Genomic DNA, 14313 nt, shown 5'->3' on the forward strand with positions numbered 1-14313 from the left:
GCTCTCAATGCTCATCAATGAAGCTTCTCTTTACAGCAGATTATTAAAAACCAACAGCTGAGAATGCAGAGAACAACTGATTGTGGGTATGCTTAGACCTGGTGGATATATCGGGTCTTACTTTATATGTAAATCAAAGGACCAGTCGAAGGCAATACTCCAGTCTGCAGAGACAGATCATAAACACAATTAAGTGAATGATGAAGTGTACAGCAGGACAGGTATATACAGAGAAAAGACGTGATGAATGAGGGAAACAGTCGACCTGCAGTTTCCAAAGGCAGTAGAGTGTCTCTGCAGACACCTAACTTAAGTACCCTCTTGGCAGAGAAGCTGTACATAGGAAGTCTTTAAATTAAAGAGTACTAAATCGGTGTACATGGAAACAGAGCATCAAAAGACTTGCTTAAACCTAAATATGTCTGTTAAGCCATTAAACAGGATCTGAGAGAGGATCAGTGACCCACACACACAGCTCTCACAATGGCAGAGCGAGTTCCTGACAGGAATCAATGTTAAGCAATTTCTCTCTTCTGATCCATATTTTCCCACAAAACCCTAATAATTATTACATTCTCTTTATATTTACTGTAAAACCCATTATTCCTTTCACGATGGTCTTCTGAGATGCCCATGTCTCCAAGGAGGGAACTGCGTGTTCAAATAAATAATGTCTTCTTTCTTCATGAGGCATCAGTCCAAAAATCTAGAGAAAAAGCCACTGTGTGTGCTCCACTTCCCAGCAAGCTCAAGATCACAGCAGAGGGAGTCACGATGAAGGAACTTTACCCTCTCTAAATATTGGCAGCATCTAGGAATGGGGTATCATTCAGCTCTGAGAAGCCCCTGTGTCTGATGAGTAATCATTACCACGCTGTAGGAGCTGGCATAGACAAGCTAAAATACCTTTCATTTCAGAGACAGCTACCTACATGTAAAATGATGGAGTTCCTCAGTTTTCTCTGACAAGATCACGTTACAGGAAAGTCGCACAGAGGAGACCTCCACACTTCACAGGTGAAGGCCTAGGAAAGGAAGAGAAGAAAAATACACACTCATCATGAGTGCTACTAGCCTTGCCTGCCCCTTGATCCCATCAATAAACACGCAGAACGGAAATTGAATCCCATCAATTTATTTCAGTCAGCTCCAGATCAACTAGATAAGGAAATCAAAATGAGGCTTCAAAGCTGGGCTTCTTAGACATTAGAATCCATGCAAGTTTGACTACTTCATATAACACTTTATCAAAATCTCAAAGTACAGTGTACATGACACCATAGCTGAGACCCCCACTTCCTGCTCACCTCTGTGCAGACCTGCCCCTCAGTCGGAGGCCAAGTCCCTTGCTATGATTGAGCTCACCATAGGATATTGTAATTATTTACCTACTTACTATCACCAAAAATCTGTACATTTCTCATGTTTAAAACATTGTCAAATTATTCATATATCCAATTTGTCTTGCACAAGGCGCACAAAGAAATAAGTTGCAAAATTATTTGTCTGACATGGAACATATGGAGTAATTAAGACTATAAATCAAGAAGATTAGGAGTGGCTATCAAAAAAAAAGGCTGTACTCAGAAACTCAGGTGAGCTCAGATTTATTTGGCGGTGGGGGAGGGGGATGTCCTTAGGCAAACTGCCATCATTTGTTAACTCTGAGAAATTTGCTGAACAGTTGCATGCCTTTCTATTACCTGCTCAAGACAATGAGAATACACTCATTGTACTGAAAATAAGAAGAAAGGTAACACCCTCTCCTCTTGAGATTTCACTGTAGGCAGCACTAAGGGATAAAGCGCAAATAAAAATTAATGTAACTGGTGATTTAAAAATGAAGGGAAAAGAAGGAATTCTTTAGGAGAAAGAAAGGAAGATGGTGTCTCTAATCAGATGGTAATGAAACTGGAGCATCAGGAAAACAAGAGCAAAAGAGCAGTCTTTGACAGGCAGGGTATTCACGCACTGTAGAAATTATTAAAATCTGGAAAGCTAGTGCACAGTGTTGGAAAAGGGTCGGAAGTTTGTCACACTCACACCAACCTACCTCATGATGAAGTTACAGATCTTCTTATAATAACCACGTATTCACAGGGCAATCATAAAAAAGACTTGTAAGATCAGATTAGTAATACATGATGAAAGAAGGTGCCCCTTATTTGGCCATGTCCCCTTGATGGGGAGGCCCAATGGCACTCGGAGGAAGGATAGCAGACTACCAAGAAGAAACTTGATACCCTAGCATCATATTCAAGGGGAGGAGGTCCCCATCAGTCACAGTCATAGGGAAGGGGAATGGGGTGAAAGCGGGAGGGAGGGAGGAATGGGAGATGCACGGGATGGGATAGCAATTGAGATGTAATATGAATGATTTTACTCTTCAATAAAAATAAAATAAAATAAATAATAAATAAAATAAATAATAAATAAAATAAATAATAAAAAAAGAAGAAGGGGCAAAAGTAAAAGAGAAAATTTAGATATATATGTGCACATTTACACCCAAGCAGTGAAAGCAAGCTATCTTTTGGAAGCTGGTAACCTAAAGAAATAATGGGAGAAACCAAAATGTTCATCAGAGAACACAGTCATTCGAGTACCAGCCCTAACAGGAGATATTCAAAACTCATTAAAGAAAAAAAAAAAAAGGCACTGCAGTAACATAGTAAAAATAGGAATGAGTGTGCTGGAGAGAGAGAGAGAGGTGGGAGAAAAGACTTAACACCCTCATTTCTATATAAGAAACATATAAAAACAGAATTTTTCCAAGGCCCTCATCCAAAACCTCACCGGACAGACTTTATGAGCTCTATCTAGAGGACAAGTGTCAAATACGGTACTTTAGCGGCACACACAGCTATTTAAATTTAAATTAATTACAACGAAATGAATTATTAGCTGAAATTGCTTCAGTCCTCGAGATTCGAAGCCACCTATGTCCTGTGAGTCCTACGACGAAGAACAGAGTTCAGAGGCAGCCAGATGCCCAGCACTGCCAACAGTTCTATCTACTGTCCTCAAGTAGACTTGCCACACACTCCAGTACAGTGTGAAACTTTAGTTCTTAAAACATAGCATGGCCCTTCATATATAGTAGGTGCTGAGCAAAGAGCCACTAACCACTCAGTTAACTTGGATTCAAAATGAGTAGAAAAGACAAGAGCAAGGTGTTTGTGGGCAGCAAATGTCTGCCTCTGAAACTGAAATCTATTTATAACTAAGATCCTGACCCTTGCGTTGACGGTTACTTTCATCCTACACGCTCAAGTTACTGTTTCTGTGGAATTTTCTTACTGTTCACATGATCTTCTTCTTATGACTTGGGACCTTTATGGCTCTGAAAGCCAGTAAAGACTCCACTACACGCCGTCATTATGCCTTTCTTTGATGAAGAACCCAGTGCATGATTTACTCATAGAATGTCTGTCTTCGGGGTGAACCTGAGTAAATAGCTGCTCAGCTTCATTGCTCTTTTCTCACCTCACAGAGTTGAGAGGAAAAAAAAAAAACCAACTTAAATGGGCAGGTGAAGTCCTTCAACAATGATAATGGTCATATTGCTTTAATATGATTTCTGCTAGATTGTTTATAACTTAGCTGTTGGAGGCTAGGATGATTCAAATACGAAAAGTCATCCTCAGGCTAATAATTAAGCTATATTTCTTTGCTCAGCACATTAAAACGCGTGCCTTTTTCTGCTAGCGTATGAAGTCATTTGAAACACACTGTTTGTGTGTTTGTTTTTAGTGAGAACACTACAGCCAGGCCCATTATTTCTTGACCCCGCCACTGGCTCCTGCATTTTTCCTGCTTCTGCCTAGACCTCAACATCAGGTCTGTCTTTGTTCTGCCAGCTCTCCATGAACAATCAGCATTTTAATAAGCAGATAAACAGAGTCACTCACACACAAAGGAAAATGTCATTCTTTTAAGGATCCATTTGATGATAGACAATAACGAAATAGAAAGGAGACGCTTTCCCCCTCATAGTATTTCATCTCAATACTATTATGTTGATGGAGTTACTGTCACTATTAATACACCCAAATTATTCTACTTAGGTTCTACACTGATGTACCAGATGTAGTTAATGTTTAAATTTCATATTAGTATGATGCCTTTTGTATCCCAAAATATCTACATTTAATTAACATCCCTGCATTCGTTATCTTAACTGATTCTCTCAGTACTGTCCAAGTTTGGTCAAGTAAATATGTCTATCTCAATTTTCCAGAGGTTTCTGAGAATTGAAATCATTTGCCCAAAGTCACATAGTTAATGATAGGCAGACCTGGGATGCAAAGTTCTCTGAGGGTATCCAGGCAAGGTTGTCTAGCTGGCAGGCATGCTTGCTGCCAGGCCTCACAACCTGAGTTCAGTTCCTGGGACTCATATGGTTGGGGCTGTGGGGAGAAAACCAACACTCACAAGTTGTCCTCTGACCTCTACATAAGCCCTGTAGTTTGCACATCAGTACACACACACACGCACACACACACACATGCACGCACACGCACACACACGTACATACACACATATGCTAAATAAGTAATGTAATAGAAAGATGCAACAAAACCTTTCTATGATTCCCTCCTGTTTAAACATCTCTAAGTATTCTTTTAGTTTATGAATTCTAAAAAGTTATTAGACCATTAACTTCAAAACATGTTTTTGTTTTTTGGTTTTTTTTTTTACTTTATCTCTAGGTCACCTACTGCTCATGTTCTATGGTTTATAAAATAGCCCATGAATGCCAATGCAGCTTAGGGAACTCTAGCAACATCTCTCAAAGCAGGGATTTAAACACTCTCCTCAGAAGAACAAAGTCAAAGAAGCCTCTATTGTGGGGATGGTTTTGCTAAGAAGATTTTTTTTTAAAGCCAGGCTAAAGAGAGCAGAATACTATAGATAAGATAAATTTTCAGGAAATGGAGGTAAGGTCGTCCATTGACCCTGCACAGAAATACCAGAGTCTTGTCAGCACACACAGAAATGGAATTATTCATGAGATTGCCTTTTCGAACACCCCCTAATTGATTTTTTTTTTAAATAGAAAAGCTGCCTTTTGGCTGTCAAAGTAATAGGACAAAAAAAAAAGCTGGGCTGGGGCTGCACCCTGACCAAAGTCCTGTTGCCCTCAGTGGCCCCACAAAGATGGAATGCACCACGCAGGCAGACTCCTACTCACTTGAGGCATGACACAATGTAGAAAGTGTGTAGAGCCCACTCTGAAAGTCATAAGACTTGGCTCGTAGAAAAATTAGAATCAGAACTGCTTCGGCGCTTGTATATGATTGGCTCCGGCTACACAAAATGAAGGGATAGCAAAACATATAAAGCTTAAGAAAATGGGTCTGATGGGGAGAATCGATTCACTCTTCTTTTTTATCTCAGTAGCTGTATCCCTACTTTGCTTTGCTGTGATAGGCAAAGTTTTGTTGTTCCAACTTGGACAGTTTGAAACCTGACAGATAAAACAGTTTAGGGAAGCAAGCGGGTGTTAGCACAGATTGATTTTGTCAACTCTAAACCTCCAGGGTAACTTGTTTTTCATTATTTTTCCTGTCTACAAAAGTATTGCTCTGAAGCTTTAAAAATTACTGATGAATCACTTAAGTTCCCTTTGTGTATGTGAAAGATAATTCCCAGGTCTCCTCAAGCTCTTATGCAGGTCAAAGTTGCTTGCTAACTAATATGATGTCTTGGGTCTTGCTTATTATAGTACGAACACTCACTTCCAGAACTTTCAGATTGTTGCCAGCAGCCTGGATTTGAAAAGCAACCTTGACACTGCCTATTTTATTTAACTCTTTGTAGCCATTCAAGATACTGATAAAAGACCAGACCCCTAATCTGGAGAGAGCTAAGCTGACTCCAATTTGGGGTAATGTCTAAGATTGCCACAGCGACACGTTATAATTGGGATTAAGCTCTGAAATCGACAATGACCTACTTTCCTTATTTTGAAATTTGGTCCATGTCACATTTAACCCACACCAAGAATTTCCGTACCCTCCTACTTTATTTATTTATAATTTTTATAAATTCTCCTCCCACTAAAAAAAAAATCAGGTTAGAGTTAATATAAGGATAACAATATTATCATTTATTTATCTTTATCTACATAAATTTCAGTACTTAACATATTATCTTTACAAATAGTATGATATTTAACCTTTATTAAAGAAAAAAGTAAATTATAATGAACAGAAACATGAATAACTCTATCTCTACCTGTATGCCTTGTTTTCTCATAGATTTAGATGAAAATCTAGATTGAAAAAGTAATACAATGATTAAGAGTGTGAAGTTCCTTGGAGGCCACGCCTGTGCCTGCGTGGAATCAGGAATTTTCTGTGGATTGGCCGGATGACCTGAGGTCAGATCCACTTGTGTTCTAGACTGCGGGGTCTCCTTGGGGCTAAAAGGCCCAGGTGCTGGTGTTTTTGTAGCCCACAGCTCTCTGTGCTGCAGCCTGCGCCGCCAGGTGTGCTGGTAGTCACTACATTTTCGTCCAAGCCCCTCTCTCTTCTCCTCCCAGTCCTACCCTCATGACCCCCTTCACTCCATTCTCCCCTTTCCTTCTTCTGCAAGAAGGGGAGGCCCCCAAAGAGTACCAACCCACCATGGCACCCCAAGTCCCAGCAAGGCAAAGGGATCCAAAGGAAGGCAACCGAGTCAGACACATCCCCTACTCTCCTTCTTAGAGGACCCACAGGATGACCAAGCTGCACGCCCGCTACATAATTTTAAATCTACATGTTTCGTGAAAAGTCTGGGATTTTTTAAAACCCCAACGGCGTTTCTTCAGGTTGCTTCCTCTCCGTATTTCATGGCTTCTGAGGAAGAGTGCTTTGGCCCCTTCATTAGTAGGGAAACTGCTTCTTGGTTTCCTGTGTAGTTTTGTATCTTTATAGTTAGCTTACGCATTGTACTAAAGAGAAGACTATAATGAGTAAAGAATTCATAGACACAAAACGGCAAAGAAATGACTAGAGGGTTTAGGTAGTGGTGGCTGTAATAAGGAAACCACACCTGCCTTCATCTAGGAACATTACAGTCTCCAACTTCACATCTAGGCTTGTGATGCATTTTCAGTAAGTTTTAGTATACGCTGTGAGAGTTGCCAACCCGTTGATAACAAAGGTGAGATGCTCATATGGTAAATATTTTACAATATCCATGGACAGATGCTTTGAGAGTTCCGTGAATATTCTTCAACAACAAAGGCAAAAACAAACAAACAAACAAATAAAAACTGATCCCAGCTAAGAAAAACCAGCTAAGAAAAATGAAATAGCAGAACTACTAGAAGTTTTAGGAAGAAAAATAGTAAAATGACCAATGCAAATATGTGTGTGTGTGTGTGTGTGTGTGTGTGTGTGTGTGTGTGTGTAGGATGCACAGGGAGAGGAAAGAATTGGTGGAATTAAAGCCAGGAGAATATAAGCTGACCTATCTGAATAGCTGGTGGGAGAGGTAATAAAGAAAAACTCAGTGATAATAGCAAAATATAGAAAGAGAACTCCGTGACAAGAGTTCTAGGAGAAAAAAAAATACAAAGCTTAAAAAAAATCACTCAGAAATAATAGCTGAAATTTCACAAATTTGGAAAGTTATATAAAGATAAACTTTCAAAATACCTAAGCAAATGCCTAGGAAATACAAACGCAAAGAAATACACACGAGGACATGTTATTATCAAAAGCCTCAAGAAATAATGATAAAGAAAAGAATAGTGAAAGCAGCAAGGAATCAGTGGCGCCTTACCTGTGGAGAAAAAACAATTTACATGCCAACAGATCTCTCATCAGAATCACAGAGGCCAGAAGAGGGGTCACAGCATGTTCCAAAGGCTGAATACTAAACACTACCAAACCAGAATCCTGTATTTAGGAAAGAATAGAAAATAAAGGTGATCAAAGATAAAGGAAAATTACGAGTCGGTGTTATCAGCAAACCTATCCAAGTAAACATATCCAGAGATTTCTTTAAATAGAATGGAATTGATGAAAGTAGGAAAATGAAGTAAGAAAATGATGGCAGGAGGGAGAGGGAGGAGGGAGAGGGAGGAGGGAGAGAAGGGAACGTGCAAGTGAGGAAGGGAGATTTTTTTTCTATGCTTGATATTTGAAGTAAAAATTGTAACAGATATGTGATTCTAAATATATACAGAGAACCAATTTAATGTACTAAAATCAAAAGGAACACGGCACAAAGTGGTATAAGAGTTCTGAACCTCACTCAAGCTGATGATAACACTGGTGGACTGTGAACTATAGAGTGACCACCAAAAGCGTGTACCTAAGTACAGCACTGAGACGCACTATCAACAAAGAGAAAGGAAATTCTGAAGTTGTTCCACATCAGTTACAAGAAGAAAGGAGAAGCAACCAGCCAAACAAAATACCCAGAACACGCAGAAGATAGAATCACATGAATATGTTGTTCCTAATGTATCAGTAGTCACAAAAATATATAAGCAGTTTACTAATGGTTTAGCTTCTTTCTGTCACTATGACAAACCACAACCACACCTGAGGAAGGCAAGCTCAGTTATAGAGCAGAGGTCATCATTGTGAGAACTCAACGTAGAAACTGAAACAGAGGTCTCAGAGAAGTGCCGAGTAGGGGCTTGCTCCTTATGGCTTGCTTAGCCTGCTTTCTTCTATAGCCCAGGACCTGCCCAGAGATGGCACTGCCCACAGTGAGCTATGCCTTTCCTTGTCAATAATTAACCAAGAAGATGTCCCCCCACACTACAGGCCAATCTGTTGAAGCACCTCTCTCTGCGTTTCTCTCTTTCGGCCCTAATTTATGTCAAGTTGACAAAACCCTAATCAGCACAAGCATAACTACAGACATTACTGGAATAAGTTAGGGTTGCAATATTTCTCTCTTCTTTATTTTTCTGATGCTAGGAATTGAATACTTGGCCTTGCTCATATCATACACACACTCTAACACATGGGCACCCTTTTCACTCTAACAAGATATATCTTTAAATGACTAAATCATATATCATGTGTATTGGTTTTAATTTTCTCATTATTATGAGCAAATGCCTGACAATAGGCAACCTAAAAGAGAACCTGTTTATTTGAGCTTATAGTTCAAGGGGCCCAGCCCATCATGGCAGCGATGCTATTGCAGCCAGAACACAAAAGAGACTGCACACATCGCATCCCCAGGCAGGAAGTACATAAAGAGGAGTGCAACTACTTAGCTCGCTTTCTCTTCTTTTCTCAAACAAGAGCAGGAGCCCAAGGAATGCTACTACCCATGTTAAGTTATGCCTTTCCTCTTCAGTTTCTTTCTGGAAACATTCTGAGAGACATATTCAGTGTTTCCATGGTGATTCTAAATCCAATAAAGTTGACAGTAAAGATCAACCTTAGCAACATGTAAAAGAAACTAACTCCAAAACTAAATATAGAGAGGGTTGAAGGTATAATCGTGGGTGAGGGACGATGGCACACACCTTTAACCACAGCACTCGGGAGACAGAGGTAGGTGGGTTTTTATCAGGCCAGACTGGTCTACATAGTAACTTCCAGAACTGCCAGGACTATGTAGAAAGAACCTATCTTAAAAAAAAAAATAATGGTAAAAATATATAGCATGTAAGCATTAAAGATGATTCTTATAATTATAATATGCGTCAGAAGTCAGAATAACAGAAATTGTCAGAAATCATTAAATGCACAGGTAAATCAATGGAATTAGGAAAAAACACCCAGAGTGAGTTACCCCAGACCCAGAAAAGAAAAAACAGTATTATTCACTTATATGTGGATATTAGGTGTTACAGTAGTCAGGGTTCTCTAGAATAACAATCTGTAGAATGAATATATATGTATATGGTCATATATATATATATATATATACATATTTTATTAGAATGATTTACAGGTTGTGGTCCAGCTAATTCAGTAACAGCTACCTATAAATGAAAAGTTCAAGAATTCAATAATTGCTCAATACATGAGGCTGGATGTTTCAGCTGGCCTTCAATATACCCTGGAATCCCAGAGAAGTAGGTTCCGGTGCCAGGGAAGTAATGAACTTGCTAGTAAGGCAAAAGTAAGTAGGCAAAGAGCAAATGCTTCTTTCTTCCATGTTCTTATATAGGCTCAGCCCATGTTCTTATATAGGCTCAGCCCATGGTCTTATATAGGCTCAGCCCATGGTCTTATATAGGCTCAGCAGAAGGTGTGGCCTGGATTAGATCTGGATTAGAGCTGTGTCTTCCTAGCTCAAAGATTCGTATTAGAAATAGACCTTTCCACTTCAAATTAACCTGAAATCTCTCACAGGCATGTCCTTCATTTTTGGATTTTAGTTAATTCCAGATGTAGTCAAGTTGACAAGCAAATATAGCCATCACAGCTAGTAAATCAGTGATAACCAAGCTAAAAATCTACAGAACCACAGAAGGTAGGTATAGAGTAAGGACATAAAGGAAACAGATAGCTCTCATCAGGAAAGGGAAATAGAATAAATAGATATTCATGGATAGGGCGAACAGAATGAGAGGCTCAAACGGGAAGTAGGGGAGAAGGGGGACAAGGGAGGGAATATGGAGAGAGTCAGCTAAAATTAAGGGCCACTGAGAAGTAGTGTGAAAACCTAACACAGTATAAGCTTTGTAAATATATATAGTTATTATTTATATTATTTATATGTTTATGTTATATTTATATACTTTATTAGGGTTATATAATATCTATGTTTTTATATAACTGCTCTTAAGGGTAGGCTGCATGCCCAGCAGTAGATGGCCAACAGAAAACAAACTCCACAACTCTTTGACTCATAATGTCACAGCAGGTTTTCTTTCTTTCTTTTTAAAAATCTTATTCTTAATTTTTATTCTACATTACTTTATTTTATTTATGGAAAATTGTCTATCATTTTTCCACCTTACAGGCCCTTTGCATATATACTTTGGCTTCCAGCTTAATGTTTTTATAGGATTCCTGAGTGTGAAAACAAGTGTGGATCTCTAAACTATATCTCTTTCTTGTGCATTTTCTTTGGCTCTTTTCCTTCTGCTTCTTTCTTTTATCATATTGTAATATATTGTTTTTTATCTTGTCTTATTTGATTTTATTAAAAAACAGAATATATATATATATATATAGATCAATATGTCTTAGGAAAATAGATACACAAATCCTTAAAAATGGTTGCAAATGAAATCAAACAATATATAACAGTTCACACTGTTATATTGGTTAGTGGTGAATTAACCTGCTTTTTTACCTTATTAAGGTGAAAAATGACACAGAATCATTAGCAACTTCATTTCTAATTTAAAACTTTTCCCAGAGTGGGAATAGTATGTATACTATTTGTAGTGCTGGGCAATAGCAACATGCCTCATCTTCTAGGCAGGCACACACTCAAAAGGTCAACAATTAATTATGTACAGAGTTGTGCTGCCAATACTCTTTGGATACTAGTATCCAGTAACTTATACAAAATTCATTACAAAGCAGGCAGTGTTTTAGACAACTTTACCTACCCATATGTTAATGTAAATATTTCACATGTGTTTAAGGCATGTTAGGCTAAACTGTAAGCTAAACATACTAAATGTATGGTTTTGTGTTGTTGTTGTTGTTGTTTGATACAAGGTTTCTCTGTGTAGCCTTGGTTGTCCTAGACTTGCTTTGTAGTTCATATTGGCCTTGAACTCACAGAAATTTACCTGCCTTTGCTTTCCTAAGTGTGGGGATTAATGGCATGCGCCACCATGCCCGCCTATGTTTCTGATATAACAATATTTTGAATGTACTGAGATTTTGAAAATATATGCCCATTATAAAGCAAGAAAGCAATGGTCACAGGGGATTTGTTCAAGAGATACAAAGTTAGTTATATGGAAAATGCAATCCTGAACTCAGTACAATAGTTTGGTATAAGTCAACACACATTTATTTCAAAAAGCTCTCAGAAAAAAAAATAGAAAGGGTGTACACTTCTTAAAATGGCAAAACCACCTTCTGCCAAAACTTGGCTACCATCAAAATTAATTTCAAGTGGCTAGATCATTTTGAGAGTGGAGAAGTAAGTGATGCCTAGTCTCCTCTCCCTTGCTCTAAAGAATGACTTTTAGCTAGGACAACAAATGCACGCAGAGTAGAGGGAAATAGTAAAATTGTCCACATTTAAAGATGGCGTTGTTGTCTAGATGGAAGAACTAAGTCTACAAAAAAAGGAATTCCCATAGCTAATAAATAGGCTTTCCAAGTTCACAGAATAAAAGGAAAGTATATTATTAACTATATTTCTGTATATTCTCCAAAATAAATGTAATTTTCATTGTAATCGATAAAACTAGTCTTTAATAGTAAATCTAGTAAATATCTGTTTTATTTCTTTGATAAATAGTACCAACTGCTGAGAAGCAAATAAAGTAAAACAGAAATAGGGACACCAGATTCACCAGCTAGATGATCCGGTATCATAACTGTGCCAACTGTCATCATAATGATGTCTAAATTTGGTACAATAAGAATTGTATTACAATTACAGCAGATTTTTATGTACAATCACTATTATTCTAAAACCATGTATAAAGGCTAAAGAACTGAATACCTATAGTTTTGATAAAGAATAGGGGGAAATCAGTCTGCTAAATGTCAAGGCTTATGGTGTGCCCGGGTAGTGTTGGGAGACTAGACACACGGACCAGTGAAACAGACAGCAGAGCCCAGATATCCTCTCAGGTAGCTTGATGTAGAAGAAATAGCAATTTAGTGAAAGAAGGGTAGGCTTTTAAAACAACAAGCAACTCTAGACACCTCTAAGATCAAGCAATAAGCCTCAACTTAAGTCTTATTGTACCTTACACCAAAATCAAATTATAGAAATGGCTATCAAAGACCTCTGTAGCTTCAAACATTCCTCAAGTATCCTCTTCCCAATAGACACTGCTTGTGTTTAAATTCTATTGCCTCCAGAGACCTTAACCTATTTATTTAGATAGGTTCCATACTTGTTTGATTGCAACAGAGCATCCTGCTGATTTTATTTATCAATACATAGTTTTAAGAAAATTCCCCCACTCTCTCTGTAAGATTTGACTCTATCTAGGATCCACCTGTGTAGGAACCATGACTACTCTGTTTTGGAATATATCTTCATCATCAAGCATGATACTAGGAACACAATGGATTTTTTTTAAAAAATAAAATATCTATAGGAAAATAAATGAACCTCTCTCACAAGGCTCAGGAGACCTTTAAAAGTTCTAGTAAGTCTACAGTTAATAACAACTTAGTATTTAACTGGGACGTGTTATCTATCTGGTTCCCCATTTACTAACTATAAGTGGCCAGAATAAATCTTAATTAGTTAAACTTATTGAGACCCTAAGTTGTATGCAGTAAATGAAATCATAAATTGAGATTTTATTGGAGACAGATTAGGTAAAATGATAGTTCTCTTCTTGAGCTGTGATGACTTCATTTGGACCCTGACTGTGATGAATTGAATGTTGAAGCAAATTCACATAACACCTTCATTTATGAACATCTGCGGTTATGTGCAAAGGAAGATTATCAGGCTTTAAACAGAGCTAAAAGCAGTGATTTCCCCTCAATTATACAATACTTTATAGGCATAAGAAAGCTAAGAGTTTTAAATGACCCACTTCTTTTCAGTTCTATACCTTTTTGCTCTCAAAGCCTAGTAGTTCTTATTTCTTCTCTCTCTTGGGGGGGGGGTATAATGATGACCTAGGGCCAAGGCAAGAGTGATACATCCTAACAAAGCCTGTTGCACCTGTCTCCTGTGAGCATGTTAATAAGAGCCAAGCATATGTTCAAAAAGTCTCTACAACTTGTCTATAATCATGGCTTCTTATCAGGATTACATACTTTCTGGGTGATTCTATTCTAAAAAGACCAACAGCAGTTTCTGAAACTGCCTGAAGAAATAGTCTTTCCACAGTCTTGGGTCTGTCTCATAGAAGTAGACTTTACTTAGTGAGTTTGAGACTGGGATAATTTCTGTTTGCTCAATGTCATATATCTAGGACTTGTGAAAAAAATTCATTCCTATCATTATGAGTCACAAAATATTTGTTATATTAAAAAATGAGTAAACTAAAATTGAGCCTGGGTTGAGTAAACAAAATTCCTTCTTCAGGAAGGACCCACACATCAGAGTAGGAGCTCATTCCAGAGAAAGTCTGTTCCTACCTTTTTAATTCAGTGTGATTCATATGTCAGCTTTACCGGATGTGCCCACGAGTTAGTGGCTCTCACCTCTAGGTATGTATGCAAGGGTGACTTACGA

The 14313-nt window shown here is 38.1% G+C and overlaps 1 long non-coding RNA gene across 1 annotated transcript in view; it reads right to left on the minus strand.

Annotated features, from left to right (window-relative positions):
- Positions 1-862: 862 nt before the first annotated feature.
- Positions 863-14313, minus strand: part of LOC311606705 — a 342592-nt gene continuing 329141 nt past the window's right edge. Inside the window, exon 4 of the long non-coding RNA XR_014782412.1 lies at positions 863-1025. This is a non-coding gene — a long non-coding RNA (uncharacterized lncRNA). The remainder of the gene's footprint in view (positions 1026-14313) is intronic.

Source organism: Acomys minous, assembly GCF_964271855.1.
Source record: "Acomys minous genome assembly, chromosome: 10".
NCBI lineage: Eukaryota > Metazoa > Chordata > Mammalia > Rodentia > Muridae > Acomys > Acomys minous.